The sequence below is a fragment of the Bos indicus x Bos taurus genome, chromosome 28 (assembly GCF_003369695.1).
Source record: "Bos indicus x Bos taurus breed Angus x Brahman F1 hybrid chromosome 28, Bos_hybrid_MaternalHap_v2.0, whole genome shotgun sequence".
Classification (NCBI taxonomy): domain Eukaryota; kingdom Metazoa; phylum Chordata; class Mammalia; order Artiodactyla; family Bovidae; genus Bos; species Bos indicus x Bos taurus.
Genome location: NC_040103.1, coordinates 23,336,281 through 23,363,678, shown reverse-complemented (window position 1 = coordinate 23,363,678; position 27,398 = coordinate 23,336,281). Strand labels below are relative to the sequence as shown.

The window sequence follows — 27,398 nt, the reverse complement described above, 5'->3', positions numbered from 1 at the left end:
AGCAATTAAACACCCACTTTGGAAAAATACAGATGCATCTATTTTAAAAACAGCCTGGGTGCTGAAATTTGTTCTTACATGGGAGTAACAGGAAAAATGATAAGAAGCATTAATTTCACTCTGAAATGACAGCGCTATGCCTTGACTGTTGACTTTTTGCAGAGAATGTTTCACTGGAGGGAAACTGACAACTCTTACCAGCATACTGCAAAGTGAGAATAATGTAATTGTTGTTTATTGCCTGGATGATTTGCAAAGATTCTCAGCCCAAAATCTGCAAGCCAAGAGGTACTAAATCTGGAGATTTAGTTAGATCTGGATATCAACTGGTTTTATGGGGTCCATACCACTAACAAGACAGCAAGCAGTGCCTACTCATTCTTTAAGACTCAATTTAACTATCACCCCCACTGGGAAGACCCCCACTCTGCTTCTAAAACACTCTCTCCCAGTGGTTCTCAAACCTTGGCAGGCTTTGAAATTGCCTGGTGGGTTTAGCTTATTAAAACACAGAGTTCCAGACTAGCCCATAGACTGACTAATTCTTGATTAGTTCCATACTAATCAAGAATTTCTTGATTTAGTAAGCTAAAGTTCCCAGGTGAGAGTGATGCTGCTGGCCCTCTGTTCCATATAAACCTGTGTCATGGTACTAATCACTTCATATTGTCATTCTTCATGAGTCTGACTATATCACTGATCATTCAAACTATAGTATGTATATATTGCCTAGTCACCTTCCACACACCTACCACCCCACCCTAAACACGTACATATTATTGAATGAATGAATAAGTGAATATGCTTTCTTGGAGCCTTACTTGAAATTATAAAAACATACAGTGCTAATCCTACTAAATCCTGTCTACTCCGTGTACCTAGTATTATCACACTTTAGGACTGGCCATCCTATCACTGGTTGTACAAGATGGCCACTGGCCTACACATTGCTCTTATATATATTAGGAAAATGGAGGTTCTTTGGGCAGATGCAGCCTGCCACATGCAGGAAGTACAAAAGGCCAAGTGAGAAAGTGTCTCTTCCTCCAGTCATCAAGCATGTTTGTTAAGTATGTAAAATGTAAAACCATATGCCATGACTCTAGTCTTATACAGTATTCTTTCTATTTTTGGAAGTTTCTGTAAAATTCTTCGGCATGTTCTCAAGTTAGACCTGAGAACCCCTTTTCTGCAGGGTACTGCCCTATGACCAGAATAATCAACCTTTGCCTGAGCAAATAGAAAATGTCGTGTTGTAGTTTTGCTAGAGAGAGAGCCTTCAGTCAGATCTCAGTGATGGAGGCGAAGCACCATTGATTTCAAGAATTTGAAATTCTTCATCATCAGTAGTATGATGAAGGCTTTTATCATAAACAATAGGAGCCATAATAGGAGAATAGGTGATGCTCATATCAGTAGCTAAGGAAGTGCTGTAATCTGTGGTTTTCAAATTGCAGAAGGGGAAGAGTAACAGAAACTAAACTCCAGCTTGTGACAGAGTCAGCCAAGCTGCCAAAGTCTTGCTCTTTTAAATCATAATTTCCAGAGGTCAGTTGATTGTCCATCGATCCATCCATCCATCTAGTCATTTATATATCCATTCATTTATTCATCAATGACTCCATGTCAGGTTTTATAAGAGGCAGTAAGGAGTTCTGGAATGAACATGGGATTTGAAGCCAGACGTGTTTCTAAAATCTGGGTCCCCCAGCTTCTTAGATACATGTCCTTATGCAAGATGATTAACTTTACTGAAATGGTATCTGAAGTGAAGTCAAGTCGCTCAGTTGTGTCCTCCTCTTTGCGACCCCATGGACTGTAGCCTACCAGGCTCCTCTGTCCATGGGATTTTCCGGCAAGAATACTGGAGTGGGGTGCCATTTTCATCTCCAGGAGATCTTCCCAACCCAGGGATTGAACCAGGGTCTCTTGCATTGTAGCCAGACGCTTTACCGTCTGTGCCACCAGGGAAGTCCAGGGAAGACATGTTTCTAAAATCTGGGTCCCCCGGCATCTTAGATACATGACCTTATGCAAGATGATTAACTTTACTGAGACAGTATCTACATGTGGAAAAGAGGCATGATTTTACCACTTATGCATGCATGGCGTGGCACGTGTGCTCAGTCATGTCTGACTCTTTGTGACCCCATGGACTGTAGCCTGCCGGGCTCCTCTGTCCATGGGATTTTCCAGGCAAGAGTACTGGAGTGGGTTGCTCTTTCTGTCTCCAGGGGGTCTTCCTGACCCAGGGATTGAACCCTTGCATCTTGCATCTCCTGCAGTGGCAAGCAGGTTCCTTACCAGCTGAACCACTGAGGAAGTCCCTTTACTTATATTATGGATTAATTGTGAGGAAATATACTATGCATTTGTATAGTACCTAATGGGCTTGATACATATTGAATAATTAATAATTAATGGGTATTATCTAGAGGCATGATACAATGGTACTGCAAAGCAATCTTTTTTTCTTATTCTTATTGATGATTTACATATACAACATTTATTTTCCCTGTCTTCCATAGTACAGGACAGAATAAAATCAATCTTTTTAGTGAAACAACACTCAGGAGAAGGTTACAAAAGATCAAAGACATTTAGAAAGAGTTACTTACTTTTCAGAGGTTAACAAGTGTGTGTGTTTACTTTTTTGTTTTCCGTGTATTCTACAAAGAGAAATTTGGAAAGACTTATAATACTATATATATTATTGTGCTCGAATTTTTTTCCAAAGCATATTTACATCTATTATCTTGTTGCTTTTCCTAACTGATATCAGAGCTTCTTACTCCCATGATATATATGAGAAAGCTACACGTCATTACATTGTAAGACAATAGCAGTGCTTAGGCTAGAATTCATGGTTCTTGATGTCTAGTCCAGTAGCTTCCTTACTCCAAAACAAAAACCTTTAATAATCAGTTCCCTGTGGGAAAGTCTTTAGTAATTTAAAAATTAAAAAAACAGAACAAAAAGTTGCAATTGAATTTGCCATGTGACTGTCTCCCTGGGTTGTGATAGTTTCTTAGAAAATCAGCTAACATATTTTAGGTCTACTATGCTATGCTATGCTATGCTCAGTCGCTTCAGTTGTGTCCCACTCCGTGCGACCCCATAGATGGCAGCCCACCAGGCTCCGTCGTTCCTGGGATTCTCCAGGCAAGAACACTGGAGTGGGCTGCCATTTCCTTCTCCAGTGCATGAAAAGAGAAAAGTGAAAGTGAAGTTGCTCAGTCGTGTCCGACTCCCAGCGACCCCATGGACCGCAGCCTACCAGGCTCTTCCGTCCATGGGATTTTCCAGGCAAGAGTACTGGAGTGGGGTTCCATTTAGGTCTACTAGCACATGGTAAATTTATATGGAATATATAGGAAAATCTTTGTGAAGGAACACCTCTATTCCCATTCAACAGGTAAAAGGCCTTTGAGGAAATAGATTTAGGGAAGTTAATTTACAAGACCAAGATAGTACAAGTGGTAAGTGCTGTGTTATAGGAAAACAATCCCAATTTTTCCTTCTGTTGACAATTTGATGTAAGTTTAACTGAAGCCAAGTTTATGTTTGTATTTGTCCATTGACCATATGGAGAAGGCAATGGCAACCCACTCCAGTACTCTTGCCTGGAGAATCCCAGGGACGGGGAGCCTGGTGGGCTGCTGTCTATGGGGTAGCACAGAGTCGGACACGACTGAAGTGACTTAGCAGCAGCAGCAGCATTGACCATACATTGTGCACTAAGGGGGCAGCTTTAATACTGTAGCCTATATAAATGATATTTTATAGAATTATGCAGTATACAACTTGCTCTTCTGTACATGGTAACCTTGCCTTTCACTAAATTTTGTCACATTTTTTAGCTGTTTCTATGTTATTTTTTCCCTTCTTTAGTTACCAAGGAGCTGTGCAAAAAGAGCCCCTGGTGCAGCAACCTTGATTTTAATATTAGTTCAAATAGACATAAGGCAAATTTAGGATAAACTGAAAATACATTATTTACAAAATGATTCACATTTGTCTGTCTAACAAAGAATGTATGGTCATGCCTGATCCATACAATCCAGTACTGAGGTATACTAAGAAAAATCCGTATTTTCCAAGTTGAATATTAGAAAAATTTTATTTTAAATAAAAGCTTTGACTCTGTGAAGCTTGAATTATTGAATATCAGAGAATTCCATTCTACTGTTGGCAAATATTTTAAGTTAAAAATTATAATGTATATACACAGAGAGGAAATAACAGCTAATACTTTATGAGTGCCTACTGTGTGACAATTCTGCTATAATCATTTTCTATCTATAAACTGCTATAATATTCTCAACAACTTTCTGGAGTAGGCTCTAGTATTATTTTGGTTTTATAGAAGAGGAAATGGAGGCTCAGAGTGGTTGTTTATCCAAGGTCATATGGCTCTTCTGGTTGAGATTTGAACCAATGGAGCTATCTCTGGACTCTATACTCCTAATAACTGTATTAATCAAAGGCTGAAGACACCTTTGACTAATTAAAAAAAATTACATTGCCTAATATTATCTTAGGAGGACATGTTACCAGTCATAGAACATGCCAGAAATACAATTTAGATGATGCCTATTTGAAGATTCAAAGATGGAATTATTAAGTAGGAAACAGATGAAGCTCTCTGAATAGTATTTTTAATTTATTATTTTATGAGGTAATGTACCTTTGAAGCTTATATCTGTCATTAAGATAATCTGTGATTCATAACTGTTTCTTTAAGGCTCTTTTAAGAAAAGAATTATTCTGGAAGAACATAATGTGTGACTTACTCTTTGTTAGCAAAGTACAGAAAAAAATATAATGTAATCACCAGCATTTGATCAAAATATGGAAAATCTTAAAATAAACCTCCTTGACTCATGCTTTCATTTTCAACTCTCTCATTCCAGATGATTTGTGGTGAGCCTTTAGTAGGAAGGTTTTGTTTTTAATAATGTGAGTTGTTGACAGGAGCACATTCAAAAGCAATTAGTGATTTCCCTCTTCAAAACAATTACTTCCCTGTGCTATTGGAAATGACATCCTGGATTGATTTGTGTGTTGCTCACAGAAAAGTTAGAGAGATCTTGAAAGAACTAGATTATTAGTGCCTCAGGGAAACATACTAGATCAAGACCGCACTTAAGATAACTGAGGGCAGACATGACTAGGAACTTTCTTTGACTTATGCTGGTTGGTTTTTCTCTATACTTGGAGCTGTCTCTTTCCCTCTATTATCATTTAAGAGTCTTCATAATTTTTTTAATTAGAGTACAGTTGATGTACAATCTAAGTGTACAATCCAGGTGTACAATATGGTGATTCACAACTTTAGTGGTTATGCTCCATACGATAAAACTCCATTTTATAGTTATTGTAAAATATTGGCTATGTTACTCATGGTAACATAGTGGTATGTTGGTGCTACCAACCCAGGTGGTGCTAGTGGTAAAGAATCCACCTGCAATGCAAGAGATGTAAGAGACATGGGTTCAATCCCTGGGTCAGGAAGATCCCCTGGAGTAGGAAATGGCACCCAACTCCACTGTTCTTGCCTGGAAAATTCTGTGGGCAGACAAGCCTGGTAGGCTGCAGTCCATGGGGCTGCGAAGAGTTGGACACGACTGAGTGAGTACCCACACACACCCATAATGTTCAGTATATCCTTGTAGGTTATTTTATACATAATAGCTTGTATCTCTTAAATCTATGCCTCTATAATGGTTCTCCCCCCTTCCCTCTCCCCACTAGAAACCACTAATTTGTTCTCTATATCTGTGTCAACTTCTTTTTTGCTATATTCACTGTTTTTTTTTTTTTTTTTTAGTATTTCACATATAAATGATATCATACAGTCTTTGTCTTTCTCAATCTGACATTTCGTTTAGCATAATGCCCTCTCAGTCCATTTATGTTGCTGCAAATGGAAAATTTTTATTATTTTTTATGGCTGTGTATTATTCCATAATATATATCTATATATAGATAGATGGATCTATCCTTTATCCATTCATCTGATGATGAATACTTAGTTGCTTCCATATCTTGGCAATTAAAAATAATGCTGCTCTGAACATTGGGGTGCATGTATGTTTTCAAATAAGTGTTTTTGTTTCTTTCTGGAGTGGGTCATATGGTAGTTCTATTTTTAGTATTTTTAGAAACCTCCATACTGTTTTCCCGGAGAAGGCAATGGCACCCCACTCCAGTACTCTTGCCTGGGAAATCCCATGGACGGAGGAGCCTGGTGGGCTGCAGTCCATGGGGTCGCTAGGAGTTGGACACGACTGAGTGACTTCACTTTCACTTTTTCACTTTCATGCATTGGAGAAGGAAATGGCAACCCACTCCAGTGTTCTTGCCTGGAGAATCCCAGGGGCAGGAGAGCCTGGTGGGCTGACGTCTATGGGGTCATGCAGAGTCGGACACGACTGAAGCGACTTAACAACAACAACAACAATACTGTTTTCCACAGTGGCTGCACCAATTTACATTCCCATGAACAGTGTAAAGGGGAACCTTGTATACTATTAGTAAAATTGTTTCTTAATGGGGTCTATTTTCTCCAGTGGATGGTAAGAAAGTTAAGTGGGAATCATGGTAATAGTCCCAGGCTTTGGAAAACTAGTTCTTCTGTAGAAGCATTTCAAAGGATACTCTACATTCTGAATGCCTATCTTGCTGTTTTCCTGGCTACTCACTCTAAGTTATTTAACTGGAAAAGAGCTTGTTTTTGTATGATTCTTCCCAGAAAATTGTTGAAATTATGCAATCAGTTATAATCTGCAACAATTCTAAAAATATTTAACAACTAGTTAGAACAGAAGCATTGACTAAGCAGTCTTCTGGCTTAAACAATGGGTACAGCCACAGTGATTGCCCCTCTGATTACATATGAAAAGGGACTTACAGGAAGATCCTGAATTCCTCTGATAGTGGGCAATATCAACTTAGAATTAATTGACTTATCCAGTCACTATGGCCTATTATTACATAAGCATTCAATCACAAGTACACCTACACGTAGAGTTACTTTTTTCCCATTGCTTGTGAAATCTACATTAGACCACAGCAATTAATCAAGCTAATCTTGTAAAATTTTTATCTCCACACTTGGACCTGCTTTCCTACATTTTCTCCCCATCCATTCTTTTTATATTCATCCCTTTTTCAAAACACCTACTTCAGGAAACCCTCCATGTTTTCCCTATATTTATATAAGCCTAAGTCAGACATGACTGAAATGACTTAGCAGCAGCAGCAACATACAGGTAAATTCACCTCATAGTATATCATGACAATTATTAAAGGATCATTCTGTTTTTACATCATTTCATATGAGTACATCTTCTCTTCTTCATTGGACTTAAGGCTTATGTTTTGGTATCTTCCTGCAGTACCTATCATAAGTCTTTTTATAAGAAGCCATTTAATAAACGTTCATTAATTGATCACTAGTGAGTTGAACGCCTATTGACTGAGATCACTTGTATCACAGAGTAGAATATCACTTTTCTATGATTGTAAAATGGCTGTATTACATAACAGATATTTAGCTTTGGTATCACCAGCATCTAATCTGGCTTAATAAGCACTGAATAAATGCATTTTCAGTTTGAAACATATATATATCTCTTATGATCTGTGTATAAACTGATCATTTTAAAGCAGAGAATAGTAATTAGACAGTTTTATCTCAATCAGAGGAAACTCAGAGATTTCACAAAGGTGTCTTTTCAGAATCAGAGGGCTGAGCTCAACCACAATCAAGAGGAATATCTGTTTCAGTTTATGTCCTTGCTATGAGCTTCTGACTGTTAATCATAGTTTTTTGTTTTAGCTACAGGAGCAACTAAATGCCTTAGCCAGGAAAGGAATGTTCAATGTACAGAACTCCTCATATTAGAAAAAATTCCTTTTGTATTAATGCCATGTCACACTCGTCTTTCATTAATTAACCTTAAAAAAAAAGCAAGCAAATAATCTAAAATTAAATGAAACGAAACAAAGCAGATAGACAGCAGGGTAGAGTAGAAGAAAGGAATAAATCATGGATTTGGCTTCAAGGCCTTTGACTGCCAAAGCTTTATTCGGTCATCCCGGACAGTATTAACCTCTCTGGACCTTGCTGTCATCAAATAGAAAACAAAAGGGTATACCCTGAGTGATCTTCAAGGCTCCTTGTAGCCTACAAAAACATTTGCTTCGTGGATGCCACAGATGTGTTGCTTATGTCTTTTCTCTCTGAGGACTTGATTGTACCTCCTCATGAGTTACTGAAATGTGGTATCTCTTAGCTTGAGTATAAACATGGCATCTGTCCCCTTTCAAAGCCTCAGCACTCTTGTGTGCATCTGGGAAGCTTTGTCCCCTGCATAGTTCCAATTATAATGAGTATTCTTTGTATTTTGAATCTTAGCAAAGACTTCTGCCACTGCGTGACTGTGTACCAACTGCTGTGTACCCCTCCAGGGGTGACTGAAATGATTTCTGCACCTGTCTTATACTTAACAGTTTCGGGAGGAGGAACAGTCTCAACACGCTGGAAAATATTGCATCGTTTCCCATATTATGCTTAGCTGCTGTAAGTCACGGATTTAGGATGAGAAGCAAACCAGCCAATTCATTAAGGGCCCTGACTGTTTCTGTGATGTATGTTCTGTTTATCTAAATGGGCCTGGGGTATGTCCAGGTTCATTGTCATTTTAGGATGGGCTTGGAGACGGGATCTCAGAAAAACGTAAGTAGTTTAGTCAGACCAGGTGAGATGAGCCTATTTCTTAACCTCTCCCCCATTTTCTGTCCTCTAGATCTCTTGCAAGTTTAGTTTAAATGTATCCCATGATAGATAAATATTCTAAATAAAGTTTCAAATAATCCAATTTTCTTTTTAGGAAAAATAACACATTTAAGGCTTAGTAAAAAGGAATAAAAGATGATAAAATAAGAGCAGTTAAGACAGATGTTGAAGCTGAAACTCCAATTCTTTGGCTACCTGATGCGAAGAACTGACTCATTTGAAATGACCCTGATGCTGGGAAAGATTGAAGGCGGGAGGAGAAGGGGATGACAGAGGATGAGATGGTTGGATGGCATCACCAACTCGATGGAGATGAGTTTGGGTGAACTCCGGGAGTTGGTGATGGACAGGGAGGCCTGGCGTGAGGCAGCCTGTGGGGTCGCAGAGTTGGACACGACTGAGTGACTGAGCTGAACTGAACTGAAGAACTTGGATTCAGAAATAAGAAAAATGAGTTCCAATTCCATTTCTTATCCTTAGAAATAATGGTTTCTAGTAACACTGGGAGCACTAGTAGAAACAGAACAGAAACTGATCTTGAGTGTATAACTTGAAGTTTCTATGTTTCACTTTTCCTGTCTTGGAATATGAGTAAAGAGCACTCATCCCACAGGGTGGTTGTAAGAATTATATTGGTAAGGGAAGCATTTAGCATAGTGCCTCATAGTAAGCCATTCAAAAGAGAGAGTTTTGTGTTTTTGTACTTTTTTTTTTTAAGAAAATATTATGGAAAAAGCTGACAGTGTCCTGCGGTAAATACTATGCAGCAGAGCAGAATGACTTGTATGTAAACAAGCATCCTATCTAGTCAAACGGAAGCTTACATTCAGAGTTTACTGTGCAGTGACTGTAAGAGAAGTGCCCAGTCATACAAATCAGGATTCACATTCCAGCTATGCTTACACTTCAATTTCTTTATCTATAAGATGGGTTAATAGCCAACTTACTGTACTGTGCAAAACCTCTGAAAGCTCCTTCCTTGCTCATCATTCAGAGCCCTCCAGGGTTGCAGTTCAATATATGTTTTGTATGTGGCAGTTAAGGCAGCTTGTAATTCAAGAATGATTTTATCATTTATAGGATGACACTTTTATGTTTCCAATGCTTCTTTTGCCATATAGGGTCATTCATGCATGTGTGCTCAGTCACTCTGTTGTGAGTTTTTCCAGGCGAGAATACTGGAGTGGGTTGCCAGTTCCTCCTCCAGGGGATCTTCCCAACCCAGGGATTGAACCCAGGTCTCCTGCATTGGCAGGTGGATTCTTTACCATTGAGTCAACTGGGAAGCTGGTCACATAACTGTAAATGGTAAACATTTGCTTAAAATATATGAAATATGTGAAGTGTTATTTTACGGTATGCACTGTATCCCGAACCTCTTATGCCTGTTTTTGCAATGGTAAGGGAATAAGAGCTTCACAGGTGGCTCAGCAGGAAAGAATCCCCCTGCCAATGCAGGAGATGAGGGTTTTATCCCCGGTGTGATGCTACAGTGCATGGTGTCACAGAAAAATTGGACACAAATTAGCAACTAAAGAACAACAACAAAGGGAATAACAATCTCTTGTTTGTTGTGAATAAAAATCACTAGAGTTTCAGCATGACTCACACAAGTGTGACATTAGTTCACTAGAGACAGTTATTAAGCATATGTGTGTGTGTTCAGTCACTCGGTGGTCTGACTCTTTGAGACCCTTTGTACTTTAGCTGCCAGGCTCCTCTGTCCATGGAATTATTCAGGCAAAAATACTGGAGTGGGTTGCCATTTCCTCATCCAGGGGATCTTTCTGACCCAGGGATTGAAACCATTTCTCTTGAGTCTCCTTCACTGGAGGCAGACTCTCTACTGCTGAGCCATCAGGAAGTCTATTAAGCATATACTATATCTTAAATCCTGCCTTAAGCCTGCTTGGACTATAAAACAAACAAACAAACAAACAAAATACATGTTAAAGATACATTTTCCCCTCCCTGTAAAATTTTCCTGTAAGGATGATAATATATGGATATAACTAAATATAACACATTAGGAAATAATAATGACTATAGAAGTAGATAATTATAATGGTAATAATGATAGTAATGTATCATTATCATTAATAATGATACATCATTATTATCATTCAATAATAATTGAAGTTGAGGGAGAAAGAAAAATACTTTCAGCTATAATAATCAGAAAATAGTTCATGGAAGATTTGGATTATGGTGATAAAATATAAGATGAATTTGGCAGAACAGAATGTTTCAAGGAGAAGGAAAATGTAAGCAAATCAGTGGTAGACTTTGAGGGAGATGTTGAAAGAATGGTAAGTTGTGGTTTTGTTGGAGCATAGTGGGATAAGGGTAATTACACACGAGAAACTGAAAGAGTAGGTTGAGCCTCAAATGAGACCAGTCCTGAGGAGATGTTAGAAGTTTCTGAGCTGTGATGTGACAGGTTCACCATGCAGTGTCTTGTTTGGGGACTGACCTCTGATTGTGATCCACTCAGAAATCTAGTAAAATGCCTCTCCATTCCATACTTTCAGTATCCATTCCTCCCTGCGTGCATTGTTAGCATCACAAAGTATTTGAGAGAGATATCCTTTTACATGTGTATTGGGCATGCAGGCCTTGTCAAGTTTGAGGCTGCCAGGTAATTGCCAAGTATAAACAAATAAATGATCATTTTTGTACAGTATAAGCATTTGAAATATACACAGTGGTACTCCAGTCATGTTTAATTCTGCAGTTGCTGCCAAACAAACAAACAAAAAATTAACCTAACAGGTCCTAATTATTACATTGGATTTAGTAATTTTTATATTGGATTTAGTAATTTTTAACGGGAATGCTTACCATGGAATTTTCAGGAATGATGTTTTCTAAACAAATTAATTTTTTTATTTGGAAAGATATATTTAAATAAGAGATTACATAAATATGACTATTCTGTCATAGTCTGGAATAAATTTGTTCATTTTTTTTTGCAAGACAATATGCTTTTTTCCAGTGTGTCATAATCAAATAGCTTTAACAGAAAGGAAAAAAATCTACAATTTTAATTTATCTGAACTGGAATTATTTGTTTGATCTAAAGATTAATAATATAGGCATTAAGAGATCCACATTTGACATGTCCTCCTCCCCATTTCACAGAGAACATTTCACTGGAATATGTATTGGACTATTTTGTCATATGATTTATAGATTATCACTGAATTTCTGGAAATTGTTTTACTTAATTTAAATAGTGGGATCCTAGCAATGAAGGGAGTAAATAACAGGTTGTTATTTAATATTTTCATTATTGTCAGTTGGGGTCATTGCTTATGTGGATTACCAGTCAAGGGTAGAATACCCTGCCATTGTGGTATTCTTCCTGTAGATATAAATATTAGAAAGAAAATGATCTATTCTGTAGCTTATGGTTAAGCTCCATAAATCAATGACTCTTGGATAAATAATGCATTAATCAAATCTTCCCAAGCAGAACTCTGAGAGCCTTGAAAATAAGAATGGACCAGTAGTTGCAAAATATCATATAACAAATTTTATAACAGCTCTCTTGAAAACTAAATTCCATGTTTTCTCACAAGTAATTTATCTTTTATCCTGTTCTTGATCTAGATTTTTTCCTAGACATTATCTCATTCTGTCCATTTCACCTGATGGAAAATACCTTCAGTCAATGCATTCAGCAAAGCTTTATAAAAAACCTTTGTTGTGTAATGCCTTATACATCCTGTGCCTCAAAAATGAGCTTCTCAGTCATTCCGTTGACAGCCAACCAGTGTGGTGTAATCTGAACACTGCTGGAAGAGCCCTCTACCTAAAATACATATCCCTCAGTTGGCCAGCTTGGTCTGATGTCAGTGACTAAAAATTTCTCCTTAAGGGATAACGTATTTCATCAAATCAATCTATACTATTCCTGAATTCATCAGGATTTTTAAAATTTCAAAGATCTGTAAACAGAGAATGAAAGGAAAAGATGGAACCAAGGGTGAGGAAAGGGTTAGTTGCTCAGTTGTGTCTGACTCTTTGTGACCTCATGGACTATTGCCCAACAGGCTCTTCTGTCCTTGGAATTGTCCAGGCAAGAATACCGGAGTGGGTTACCATTTCCTTCTCCAAAGGGTGAGGAAGTTATACCAGAAAGACAAGTTAAAAAGTTCTGAATATTTGTTAGAAATGGCTATCCCTTATTCTTTAGTATTTTTAGCAGGAGAGAGGTGGGGGGAAATGCAGGGGAGAGAAGGGGATGCTATGGGCCGATCAGTTGCATGAAGAAGTAGAACTGATGTCCCTTCCCCCACGGGCTCTCGTAAAGAGAACACTGTGTGATGTAGGGAAATAATAGTTTCAATAACCTTCTACTAGTAAAGACAGTATAGGATGCCAGTGTCTGTTTCCCAGAGTCCTTCAGTGTAAAGGAACCTTATAGCATAAGTCAATAAATGCTGTTCTACCAGACACCCCATTAGAGAGTAATCAGAAAATAATTGGGCTTCTGTGCACTGTCCTTAGGCCATACCTTAGAGAACTAACGATTTTGGCATTAACACCTTGGTGTGAAGTAGTTTATTCAATTGTTTTTTATACAACTGCTAGACTGGGGAAGGCTTTCTAGGAGATTTGCTGGTATGGAGAGCTGAGTAGGGAATTCAGGGCTGAAAAGAAGGGCTACTGGGGGGAAAAAAAAAATTGCTTCAGTGTGCCCCTTAGAGCTGGTTCTGTCCATGACTAGATTTTAAAAGTGCAACATAATTCGAGATTGCATTATATTTACCAATGTAAAAAAAAAAAAAAGGAAAAAGAAAAAAAGATAAGAGAAAATTTTGTTGTTGTTTTTCAGTCGCTCAGTTGTATCTGACTCTGTCACCCCATGGACTGAAGCACACCAGGCTTCCCTGTCCTTCACTATCTCCAGGAGTTTGCTCAAATTCGTGTCCACTGAGGAAATTTTTCACTTGCAATTCCTGTCTCCCAGGGTGTTCTAGGACTTCCTGGTACAGGGATCCTTGGCCATTCTTTGCATAAGAAAAGAATTAATTCTGTGTGTGTGTGTGGTGGGGGTTGGGGTGGAGGGACTAAGATTAGAAATCTGTAGATCTACAACTACCCTTAACAATATGGGTGAATACCATGGAAGAATGCCACCAGAAGCTAGATTCAAAAGAGAGTACGTTCTTGATGATTCCCTTCATATAAAGTACCAAGACAGATAAGGCTACCATTTGCAGTTAGAGGTAGCACTAGCGGTTAACCTTTGGATATAGATCTAGCGATTGTAGGAAACAGAGAGGCTTTTTGGAGTTCTGGGAATCTTCTATTTCTTGATCTAGCTACAGAGAACACAAGAGCTCAGTATCCATTGAGCTATACATTGATAATACGTGCACTTTTCTCTGTAAATATTTTACGTCAAGCACAAATTTTGTTTAAGCTATAGAAATGTCTCCCACATAGTAGAATATTGCTAAACTAATTACGCCTCTGCCATCTTTTCTCATCTTCCCAGCATTCAGGAGAGAAATCAGTCACTACTTCCAAGGATCAAGGTAGTTAACATTGGGTTTCAATTCCTTCCCTTGTTCACTTTTTTTCAGTTTATCCAACAGTTTTTTCACTCCCCTGTTGCAGAGATGTACAAAACCACATTTAAATAGCATGTTTGACATTTGATGCCATTATCATCAAATAATACTTTATATTATTACACAAAATATGTGATTTTTTTTCCTTCCAGTTCTGTGCTTACTGTTAACTGGAAGCCCATGCCAAAACTGAGCAATAAAATGGTAGAGAATCAGGGTCTAGATAGGCTTTTCAGGAGTTGTTTGGGGGGAAAAAATCAGAGTAGGAAAGAACATCTTGAAAGTCTGTCATAGAAAGATACAATATATTAGAATGGTATAGTCACTTTTTAACTTCAGACAGTAATTTCTTTCTTATATGCATTAAAGTGTAAAAAAATGTCTAATAAGATTTTACACTTCAAAGTCATTAACTAACTGATTAACTAATGAATCTACATAACAGCCGTATGAGGTTTGTGTTAAATATCTACCACTTCACAGATCTTGTGTCATTTAGAAACTCTTACAGCTCTTTTCATCTCTGCTCTTTTCAAAGTCTTTGAAAAGAACTAATTATTATCATGTCTCCAGTGAGGGGCATGTATCAAATTTCTCTCTTGAGAAGAGAAAACTCAATGCTTTATGAAGAAGTGACTTTCCAAAACTGGTCAAATAATTCAATGGCTTTCCTCGTGATATGACTCCAAATTTCGAATATCCTTTGCCACTTGTTACGTTTTGTTTGCTTTGAGGAAAAACAAAAATTCACTTGTTTGTCTGCATGTAGTAGGTGCTCAGTAAATATCCATTGAAATTATTTTATTGTGACTTTTTGATAAGTTGCTTTGAATAATTCAGTCATTATTTCATAGACTCAGAGTTTTTGAAAACACAAATATTAATATTGTGTCCCTTTCTTCCAAACACCTAAATTATTTCCGACTAGAAATGAATTAGGTATTAAGTTATATAGACCATTAAATTGCTACAACAGCATGTTTCCTTCAGTACTGAGTGTGGGGGGATGTGATATGTCCATGTTTGGGAGACAAAAATGAAAAGAAAGACACACAGACAGATGTTAGAGATGTTTAAAGAGATATTTTGAAAAGCAATGGTCAGTTCTTCAAGTAACATTTATGAAAAGGAAATGATGCTGAATTATTAGAAAAAGACAATACTAAGATCAAAAAATTTTATTCTGATGCTAAGCAAAATTGTTATAGAACAAAGCTTAATATGGAAATTTCATTAGAGGATTTTTGAATTTCTGGGGAACACTATTTGGGTTTGATTTCATTTGTTAATTAGGCTCCAGAAATATTTAATCATTTTCTATAGATTGTGAACTTCTTAATTTAAATGGTTAATATGGGAACTTTGACTTTGCCATTCATATCAACTCACTGTGTTGCGAGAAGAACCAGTGAAAGAGAGGAGAATGACTTTTATTGAGCACTTGCTTGCCCACAAACATGTGATCTCAATTTATCCTCAGTTGTCCTGAGATGCGAAGCCCTGTTCCCAGTTTACAGATGAGAAAACTGATTGGATGCCATGCTACTAATCTAACTGATTCAAAGGCTGTAATCTCTCTCCCATGCCAGGAAATAAACATAGTCTTCCATGAACCGATTTAATTTGAATACCTACAGGCCACATCTATTTTAACTGGTTCTGCAGGTATTCATCTGGGCACACTGATATACTGATTTAATAAAAACTTAGATATAAGAACCTTTTCTGTTTTGCGTTGCTGTTGTTGGCCCCCTCTTTCAGTCATACCCAGCTCACGCGGCTTGAATTCTGGCTGGCACAGGCAGTGCGGTCAAGGCTGCAGCTGTTCGCATCCCCTCCTCCCATGCTCATCATGAGTTCTGCAAATGAGCCCTGCAGACTGGTATTGCGTTCTGCAGTTTATTTGACAAATAGCTTTTGTGGCCTTTGATTTTTCATATCACTCATACATTCTGGCAACAGACGGGCTGTTAGTCAGATTCAAATTCCATACATTTGAAAGGATAGAGCTGAAGATTTCTGCGTTGAAAGTAGACTCTACCCTAAAGATTTATTTGTAAATTTTACTGAAAACTGCTTTGAGAGGATCCTAGGATAGTCTCTTGGTACTGCCTAACTGCAAATTCTTTCCATCCTTGCACCATAAATCTTGATAATACGTCTTTTAAAATGTGCCTGAGAAATGTATTTCGTGTTTATAGTGCTGGATTTTTAGTGAGTCAAATTGTGCTCCGGCAGTATGTTTGCCTCTTCACGTTCTGTGTGACACTGGAGGAAAATGGAGACTTCGGTCATTCAGCTGCAGGCTCTAAGAAAGCCTGTTGTAACTGTGCATTTTAATTAACCAAATCAGCTGAGGAAATGTTGTCTCTCAACTGTGGTGTAGCTGTCTGCCTTGTAAAGTACCTCCCTGGATAAACAGAGGACTTCTATTTCTTAAACTGCCTTTCCCCCATGGTCTTTAGGAGTGTTGGGTTTTTTCTTTTTTCTTAAATTACAGGTGGAGGAGGTTTAATTAACTCTAAAATGATTCTCCAGGAAACTCAGTTGCATTTTTTACAACACTTTGAGCTACAGTATAGTTACTGCAGGATGCGTGCTGTGATTGGAGCACAGAGAAACATTTATTAACCTAAATTTTGTTTTGTCATGTTACCAGAGATGGCATCTGCACTTGGGTACAGTTGAAATACAAATTGAAGATCAGATACTTAGGAAAAAAAAACCCAAAAACTAATCAGTGGGCTACTGTGAGCTGAGCGAACAAAATGCGACTAATTTAACCACTGATTATTTCTGCACAACACACTGCTGGATGTTAAACTGAGTTAAGTATGAGGAGACAGTTGTGGTTGAAAGAGTTATGTGCAAATTTGACCTCTGGAAATAGAATTTGTGAGCCTGGTATTGAAAACTGCTGAATACATCCTGCTGCAAAACTTCTTACCTATATGTTTGATTATGGGTTAATTAAGCACTGAGTTCCTTCATTCAGCTATTAACCATGCAGAATATTATGAACCTATAGTTGATTAGTGATTTCAGAATAGTGGTTTTTCATGTCTTCAAACTATGTGCCATGGAGTCCAGGGCCCTCTACCTGCTCTAGACCAAGCATATTCCAATACTGAAGATTAAAAGTAGAACAAGAACTCAACCACTTCTTATATTTCTTTCTTTTAAACAATATTAGAAACAAAATTTTTTCTTTTTAAAATTAAAGTAACCACACAGTATCTCTCAAGCAAGAGAGATAAAGGTTAGAGGTAAAAACCATGCAAATGTTTGCAGTAAAAACTTGGAATTGATAACTAAGAGAGAGACTAAGGAATGTAGTCTTTGGGACTGACAAATATACACCGTCGATACTATGTATAAAATACACAACTAATGAGAACTCACTATATAGTTCCAAGAACCTACTCAGTGCTCTGTGGTGACCTAAATGGGAAGAAAATAAAAAAAAGTGGGGGGATATGTTTGTGCATGTAGCTGATTCACTTTGCTGTATGGTAGAAACTAATACATCATTGTAAAGCAACTATACCCCAATAAAAATTAATTTTAAAAAAATCACTGAAAATACAATTAAATTAGCTTAGGGTTTCAGATAGAAGGTAAGAAAATGCACTGTGAAGTTCTCAAAAACCCTCATAGTTATAAGTTTTATGACTAAATAAAGGTTTCATTTCAATTCTTTTAGTACATATGTTCCAAAAATGAATCTGTTTCATTGACGGCAAAGATTACCATGGTCCAGAGACTGAGTGATACTTTACATGAAAAGAAATATCTGGATGTTCTGTTATAATAAATCTTCCCTGCCTTTACAAATCACAATTAAAATGTGCCTTAAAAGTATATTAGAGAGGGATATAATTTCTATTTCTGAAATTAAACTACAATTTACAAATTCACAGTTTTTCATTTATAGAACTAAACAAAACTGTTGAATACAAATAGATTTTTGACTGCCTTTTGAATTAAATTATTAGACTATGTTATCTTAATTATTGTTTTCTAAAAGAAAATAAAATGCCATTAGCGTTAGCATTAGTTAATTTTCCTATTAACCCAGTCAGAAGGTACATAATCAAATGGTATGAATTGACTTATTGATAAAAGTTGGACAGAGGGAAAAATTGAAAGATATTTTAACTGGTGATGAGAGAGAGAAAAGAAATTCAGTGGAAAGCTGTAAGATGATGAACAGAAAGGAAACACCCATCAACTGGCAGATGCTTCAGGCCTCTATAATCAGTTATGCCTTCTGCATAATCAATGTTCAGGAGGTTAAAAACAAAAAGTGAGCATTTCTAATTGTCAATTTCTAAGTATTTGATGTTCAGTGTTCAGGAGAATAGTTACTTTGAAAATGTGTATAATTAGTAAGCCGAAGACATCTGACTTGGTTTCAGTGATAGTGTGGGGTAGTCACTTTATTTGGGAAGAGGACAGACTTGGGACATGTCTAAAGTAGAAGCCCTGTGGCACTAGGCATGGGATCAGGAGACATCCACGCTAAAGAGAAAAGGACCTTTCCCAAGAAGCAGTGGATGTGGGCAGTCACAAGTATATGGCTTTTACAATAAAAGTTGACTATCCAACCTTCACTAAAATCAAGATATATTCATTCTTTGAATTAAATATTCTTTATTTGTCTCACAATACTTTTTAACTCTTAGTCACTTTAACATACCAGCAAAAATGGTCATACTGTTGGCAACTATCAAAGAAAAATTGTTGTCAGATTATTTACAACAGAGAAGCAATTTAAATCTAAATATGAATCTTGAAAACCATATTTTTATAAGAATAATTTTTGAAATCAACTGATAAATGAGAAGAGGTTAACAGGAGGACCTGAAAGGGAGAGGAAAGTAATTTCTCATAAAAGAAATAGCTTGAGTAAAGGCATAAGAAGGGAAAGCACAAAGGTCCATATAGTCAAAGCTATGGTTTTTCCAGTAGTTATGTATGGATGTGAGAGCTGGACCATACAGATGGCTGAGCACTGAGGAATTGATGCTTTTGAACTGTGGTGCTGGATAAGACTCTTGAGAGTCCCTTGGATTTGCCAGGAGATTAAACCAGTCGATTCTAAAGGAAATCAACCCTGAATATTCACTGGAAGGACTGACGCTGAAGCTCCAATACTTTAGCCACCTGATATGAAGAACTGACTCATTGGAAAAGACCCTGATGCTGGAAAAGGTTGAAGGCAAAAGGAGAAGAGGGAAGCAGAAGACAAGATGGCTAGATAGTATCATTGACTCAATGGACATGAATTTGAGCAAACTGGAAGATAGTGGAGGACAGGGGAGCCTGGTGTGCTGCAGTCCATGGGATTGCAGATTCGCACACGACTTAGCAAGTGAACAGCAACAAGGAAAGCACATGCTACTTCAAGAACTGGCCAGTGGTAGAGCAAGGGGAATGGTGTGAGAATAAAGGTAAAGATGTCATTGGACTTTGATGGGAGATTAGGACTTAGGTTTTATATACCATGTTACTCTTCAGTATTAACTATGTGCCCCTGAGGTTTTGGCAGTTAAGATTCTATTTCTTGAAAGTCGGCCAGATATGTTGTGGCTCAGCTGGTAAAGAATCTGCCTGCAGTGCGGGATCCCTGGGTTTGATCCCTGGGTTAGGGAGATCCCCTGGAGAAGGGAAAGCCTTCTCTGGGCTGGAGAATTCCATGGACTGTATAGTCCATGGGGTCGCAAAGAGTTGGACATGACATAATGAAATACAGCTATTAAAGCATACTGTTGTACAGAAACTTTAAGCAATTTGAGCTAATGAAGTGAAGGAGTAGGTTACAGTTATGTGCCAAGCTTTATACTAAGTGATTTTTATCTAAGTCATCTGATTTAATCATCATAGGATCTTTGTGAGTATTAAATTAAGTAATATATGCAGTGTGCCAAAACAAAGTACATAAAAATGTTCAAGAAATGCTGATTCTTTGCCTTATTGTGACAACCCTGTTATTATTATATTATTTTATACATTTTCATTTTTGAGATGAAGAAGCTAATAGTCAATATTTTGCAGTTAGTAAGTCCCAGAACCAGTCAAACTGGTTCATCCTGGATCCATTGCCCAAGTTCTGTCTTGTATGTAGTATTGTCTCTCTGTGGAGAAAACTAAGGAGAAATCCTGTGTATAATGGTAATTCACTGAGAAGATTTCTCAGACTATAGTTTACTGAATGGAACACGGATTATTTGCCCTGCCTTGGTTCTTGTGGGAAGGCCCCACATTATGTTTGAGAAAAATATAGCAGTATCTACAAAGAATGATTTCAGAGGGCAAAGCACCTTTGCCCTCAGAAGCATAACCCCAGCTCTTAGTATATGACTTTGTTACCTTTAGCAAAAGGTTTTTTTTTTTTTTTTTTTCTTTTAATCTCAATTAAAGTGTGAGTGACCTTGGAAGGGATAATGATACTAGTCAAGATCTGGGGATATATTTTGAGTAAGGAGCACAAAACCAACAGAGCCCTAGGTAGTACTGGATGGAGGAATTTCAGTGTGCAAAATCCTAAGTGCAGGGAAGGTCTGGGAATGGGAGACAGGGAAGATGGAAGGCAGACACCTCAGACTTGACTAGACTGCGCTCTAGAGACAAAGCCAGTCAGTTTTTCTGATCACTCCAATCACAAAATTGATGAATTGCCCTGTGACTTTCTGACAGGTTCAAAATATGAGCGGGGTTTCTAGCAAAGCCAGCAGTATTATACAGCAAGAGAACTGGGAAAAGATCTTCAGGCATGGAATAAAACAACTAAAAAACAAACAAAAGAAACCTTTGTGTTAGAAGTCAAAACGTTTAAGAATTGTGAAGCTTAAATTTAAGAATACAGTGGTAAATGTGGAGAGTAAAACAGATGTCAGGAAAGTGAAATAAAGAATGTCCACTATTTACTATCACTGTTAAGATTAAGAAATACAGAACGTGAGCCTTGGAATCTATGTTTTGTCTGTCTTGGCCTTTCTTTTTAATTTATAACTAGCGTAATGCTTTTGCATTTCAGTGTAAGCTACTAGAGACCCCACACATCTCTGTGCGTTAGACCATAAAAACAAGCAAGGTGGAGCCCATAGAAACATACATAGATTTTTACATTTTACTACTCAGTTCTCCCCATAAAAGTCCATAGGACTAAGTGCATGCTGCCTTTTAATGACATAAAATAGGCCAGAGTGGGTGCCACAGACTGGGAAGATGACTGTACTGGCAGATTAGAATATAACTAGCAAAGGGATATCCTAATGGTAACTTACTGGAATTCATTTCCTAATACGGGCTGGAGAAGTATATTTGGTTTGAGAAGCCTTGTGTGGGTAGGGTATGAATGATTTTAGGGCAGTCCTATAAAAAAGGGACAAGATTTAGGATTAATGGATGAAACCTGTCAAATAAAAAGAGTCAATATAAAGCCTCTGTTCTTATATTAAAAGACATATATATAAACATTCCTGGCACATAATAAGTCAAGTATGTAAAAATATACATACATATAAACAAATATATGGTAAAATGTTAATACTCATAGGAAGGATAGAGTTTTTTTTTTTTTCCCCCCTAAGCATCTAAGAGAGTCTTAGCTTGGTGGAAAACACAAAATATATATGTAATAGGGCCTCTACCATATTAAATAGATCTTTTATTATTCCATTTAATTTAGTTCAATTATGTTACCTAAACTTTCTTAGGATAAATGACAATACTGCAACCAAATATTTATAGCCTTTAACTTTGAAATTTCATATAAATTGTGCAGAATCCCTTTCATAAACCGATGAAAGGCAAGCCAACATTGATCCTTAAGTGCCTAGTTAGCTTTCAGATTTCTTAGAGAGTTTATAGGAGCTTCCCTAATGGCTCAGGTAGAGTCTGCCTGCAATGCAGGAGAACGGGCTTACTGTTATAAGTTATCTCAGGTTTATTAGAGACTTTAAAGTCACTCTACTACTTCAAGATCAACGTGGTACATTCTATAAGTCTCCTTGAAACATTTTTGTGAGATGCTGGTTGATGGCATCAAAAAGGGGGTAAGCATGTTTGTTCTTGCAGAGAGTAAAATGGATCAATATTAATGATAAGAAGCACTTTTTAACGACACATATGGACCACCAAGTTGAAGCCATGATCACCACTCACTATACAATCTAGCCTCACTATCTGGAGACATTATCTTTTTACCCCTACTTCATCAATAAATTTGAACCCCAAGAATGATTAATAATGATTTATACTTAATTGAAAATCCTTTTTTGCTCTTTACTGGCAAAATGTATTTTATACCCTGAATAGATGTAATCAGTGCAATGAAGCTTTAACAGAAATTGCCTTTGTTAACTGCAGTCTTTGCCTTGTCATTGTATTTGTGAGGTGCCCCAAACTTGCATTTCATCCCTGCAAAAGACAAAACTCTGATTGTTGGTAGGTGGTTTTGACTGATGACATGCAGTTGAGTATTCCCATTGATAAAGTCCTATATTTTGTTTCTAGGAGTTAGTCAATTAAAAAGGAAAACAACATAGCTCAGCTGGTAAAGAATCCGCCTGCAATGCAGGAGCCCCTGGTTTGATTCCTGGGTCAGGAAGATCCGCTGGAGAAGGGATAGGCTACTCACTCCAGTGTTCTGGCCTAGAGAATTCCATGGACTGTATAGTCCATGGGGTCCCAAAGAGTTGGACATGACTGAGCGACCTTGACTTTCACTTTCAAGCTGTAATACTTTGCCAGATTGGTAATTAAACTATATTTCTTCTACTGAAAATCAGAAGATACTGTAGAGGTGGTTTGTAAGCTGTAGAGGAAAGGGAAAAGGGTCAGCCAGACTTACATTTTGCTTTATGGTCTAATTTTTAAATTGAAGATATGATGCTCCTTTTTAGTAAGTTGACTAATTGTGTTGATTTATATAAGCGAAGACTTTTTTGTGTTACATAGGAAGTAGGGAATAAGAGTGGGAGAAAGGAATAGATGATTTTTTTTTTTTTCCTGGAGCAGGGGGAATGAGATTTACTGAAAGTAAAGTAAAAAGAATTGTCAAGAAATTTATCAATTTTCATTACAACATTTTCTGGATAGGTTAAGCCAGAAGCTCCTTTTTCTTTTTTCTCAATAAAATGGATTGTTTCTGCTTGGTCTTAGCTCTTGTTTTCTCTGTGTTCCTTAAATTCCCATTACATGTTCAAGATACCCAACTCAAGCACATATACCAATAATCCTAGGAAGGTAGAATTGCATAAAATTTAAAAATGTTTTTTTTTTTTTCCATTGAAAAACCACCATCATCTCTCTGTTCTCGAAAGATTTCACAGAAAAAGATTTTATAGACACTCAGCTCTCAGGGAGGAGGAACAGTTTTCTACTTAAATTATAAGAATTTTGGGAATATATCTGCTGCATCATACTTGGTAGGAAATGCTACACTCAGTAGAGAAAGATTTTTGATTACATTGGTCATTTTTTTTTTGATGAAAAGCCCACAAAGAGTACTCTTAAGTTTTTAATTTTTCATAAATGAATAAGTTATTATTCATAAAAATTATTTGTATTTTATGCTACTTTTTTTAATTCAGTGATTTTCAATAGCAATAACTGATAGATTAAACCCAATAGTAATTTCTATACTTGAAGGAAATTTTGGATACTCTCTCATTGGGGGAAAAATAAAACAGGGTATATGTCATGTAATCAATACCTGGAATATGTGCTAACCCCATGTAACATGTTAGAAGCAGTTACTTTTTGCTCAATAATGGTGTCATCTTGCCACTTTACAAGATGTATTTGTAAAGTGTAAAGTCATTAAGGGCTCAAAATAGTGCTACTGAAGAGGGGAACAAGGCAAATAACATAAGTTAATTGAAAGCTTTTGTTGTCATGACATTTTGGGGGACAAATTAGAATTTTGATTTAGTTGGATAACCTTTTGATTCACTGTTCTCTGGTTGGTATCTGTTTATGTTTATTGTATATTATGGTCATTATTAATAACTCATAGACTTAGATAACATTGGGTGAAAGAAACTTCTTTATAGAAAATAAAGATCAAAGACAAATTAAGTTCTAGACACATGGCCAAGTCTCAGAATTCATATTAATGTAAATGGACTTAGGTTTCTGTTACATAGAGATTAGTAATGTCTTTCTAGCCCAGGCCAAACACAGAACACCTGCAAACATAGCTGATCATCTTAATAAATGCTCTTTGAAAATAGTAAGTAGATGGCATTTTAGAGTTTACAAAGTATTGCTCACATTGTGTCCTCCCAATAACCATATGAAGTCAATAATATTTGCCCATTTTACAGATGGGAAACGTCAAGTTCAGAAAAGCGAAGGGATTTCCCCAGGATTACCTGACTTGAAGATATCAGAGAAATTTGAATTTAAGGCCCATACAGTGCTCTGTTATATATGGCCTTGATATTTTCCTTAAATCAAAATAATCATAAACTCTTGTTATGCAGATTATTTACTGTATTCTACTGAGTATAAAATCACTGATGATGACGAGTAGGTGACAGTGGGTCTAATTCTATCTATAGGCAATTATGGCTGAACTCTGACTTTCACCATGTTATTTCATTAGTTCTCAAGAGTCATTTAATGCAACCTATTTAGCTTCCATTAGTTCTGTTTTCTGATGACATTTGTAATTAGAATTCACTGATACTATTTTTCATGTTAATAGTTTCTTCCAGCTGCCTCTAATTTTTAACATAGGTAGCTAACAGAATACAAGTATAGAAAAACTCTATGGGTTTGCTACAGATCCAGATTCTAATGAGAATCCAGGGGAAAGGGAATCAAAGAAGCAGCGCTGTTTCTGAATTTTTCATTTCTCATGGCTCGGTTCTCATTTGTCATGGCTGGAACTCATTTTGTCTTAGTCTTCATAGCCTGATGCTTGTTTCTGATGCTGGTCTAATCCACACTTTAAATAAACTATGTAAGTTCTCTTTTTGGTAAATGTCAAGGGAAGAGAAGATATTTCATGCACCTTCAGCATCCTAAAATCCTTGCCAGTTCTACAAATCTGACTCTGCATTATCCTTCCCCAGAAGGAGAGCATAATTTCATTATCTATGAATCATCACCTCTTAGACTGTAACATCATTGTCAGAGAGCCTAATAGAACCAGTGTTCAGCTGACTGAAAAGGGAGAGGGAGGGAGAGAGCACTGGGGCAAAGAACAGGTCATTGCCATGATCAACAGACTGAAGCATTCTAGAGCCGGAAGGGGAGGCCTCCCTTATTCCACAGCTCAGACACTCCTGCCTGGTAAATAACTGATCCTGGGTCTTTCAATATTAATATTGAAATTTGTTTTCCCCAACCTAAATTACATGATATTTTAGTATTCTGCCTATGTAAATACTCTCACCTAATGATATTCATCCAATGCCAATGATTTTAAATACTTGAAAGTATTTCTTATCTGTTTTTTGTTATGCTATTACTTGTTCTTCATCTTAGGACACTTATTTCTAGCCCTCAGTTCCAGTTCTGTGGCCTCTGGCCATTACTAAGTAAGTCAATATACAAAATGTAACTTTAAAATGCTACACTATAACTATGTTTCCAAGGGGGGAGGATTAAATAAAAGTAAAATCTGATTCATGGATCAAAAACTATATGTTGAAAACCACACTTACATAGGAATTTAGGATGAAAACTAATTGAATGTTTGAGTAGCTGTGGTTAGTCTAACCAGCCACTGGAGGTCACTGCTGCTCCACAGAAATGCAGTTTATTGCCTCTGTCTGGTTAGGTAGTTGGTTCACCAAATTAAGTTTAAAAAAAAGGTTTAAATTATTTGAAAAGATGTAATGTCAACATCTTTAGAAAATATAAACTAATTTAAAAGGAATATATCTTGGATAAGTATTGCTTAGAAGACTGTGACACTCGGAATATATTAACTCCATGCTGCGGTAGCACTATGTGTACTGGGGCCCATAAAAATTAGAAAAAAAAAACCCATACTTTTCAAAGACTAAACTGTATTTCCTCTCTCTCTGGTAAAGCATGCAAAGACTGAATCCATTCTGCGTTGACGTGTCTCTGTTGTGTAGTTCAACAGGTCAGGCTGTTTATTTAACTGTTGTCTAGTTGGACACAATATAAATTTGGGACAGAAAATGAAATATCAACTAATATGCACTGAGTTTAAAATACTTATGAAAATAGATTTATGGTTTGCAGTCCAAAATTTGCCATGGGGTGGGTGTGAGGACAACAACATTTGAGCAGAACATTTACAAGTCAGCTTTGTTATATTTTTTGTGGTGAACTAGTAATTGTCTAACCTACAAAAATTATATGCTAAGAACTAGAAATGCTTCATTCCCAAAGAGAGGGAAATTTTTTTTTATAATTTCATGTCCTGAATCAAAATTACTTTTACAATCTAAGGAATTTTATTTTGGTTCTTTTCTAGTGTTAAATTTATATATAGCTAAAGTTAGGCATTAAAAAATGACCAGCCTTCAAATTTTGGTTATTCATGTAACCTTAACACACCAGGTGGTTTTGAATTTTAGAAACACTTTTAAAACAACAAGCATATTTCATATATACTAGCAGTACCACAGCATTGAGAATTTTCAAAAATTTCAAAATATAAAAATATACCTTGCCTAAATTTATTTGGTACCCATGACAAACGAGGCAGAAGTTCAAGTCAAAGAATAGAAAGGGGCTTTTTCACTTTAACACTGCATTTAATTAATACAATCATCTTTAGTACAGGTAAAAATGAGGCTGACCAAAGAAAATTTCTTTTTTTTAGATGAAATATGTATTTACTGACATTTTATGAAAAATGTAAAATTACAACTTCAGTGAAAAACATCACAGTAGGCTCAGTCATCCAGTTCATAGTACTGGGAGGAATTATCTGCATTATTAATCAATTGGGAATCTGGGACTATTTGCAATTAATAAATGTATATCCAATAGTTATCCATGGACAAATATATTATAGC

The 27,398-nt window shown here is 36.8% G+C and overlaps 2 protein-coding genes across 5 annotated transcripts in view; one reads left to right on the top strand and one right to left on the bottom strand.

Annotated features, from left to right (window-relative positions):
* CTNNA3 (catenin alpha 3) overlaps nt 1–27,398 on the top strand; it is a 1,910,358-nt gene that overhangs the window by 786,552 nt on the left and 1,096,408 nt on the right. The window contains exon 1 of one of the 4 annotated variants that reach the window (XM_027530430.1): nt 24,821–25,692. The exons of the other annotated variants lie outside the window; for them this stretch is intronic. The gene's annotated coding sequence lies outside the window, so the exon portion shown is untranslated. Of the gene's footprint in view, nt 1–24,820; nt 25,693–27,398 lie in introns of those variants that run through there. 4 annotated transcript variants of the gene reach the window in all.
* Nucleotides 1–27,398, bottom strand: part of LRRTM3 (leucine rich repeat transmembrane neuronal 3) — a 212,636-nt gene that overhangs the window by 180,364 nt on the left and 4,874 nt on the right. The gene's annotated exons all lie outside the window — the stretch shown is intronic.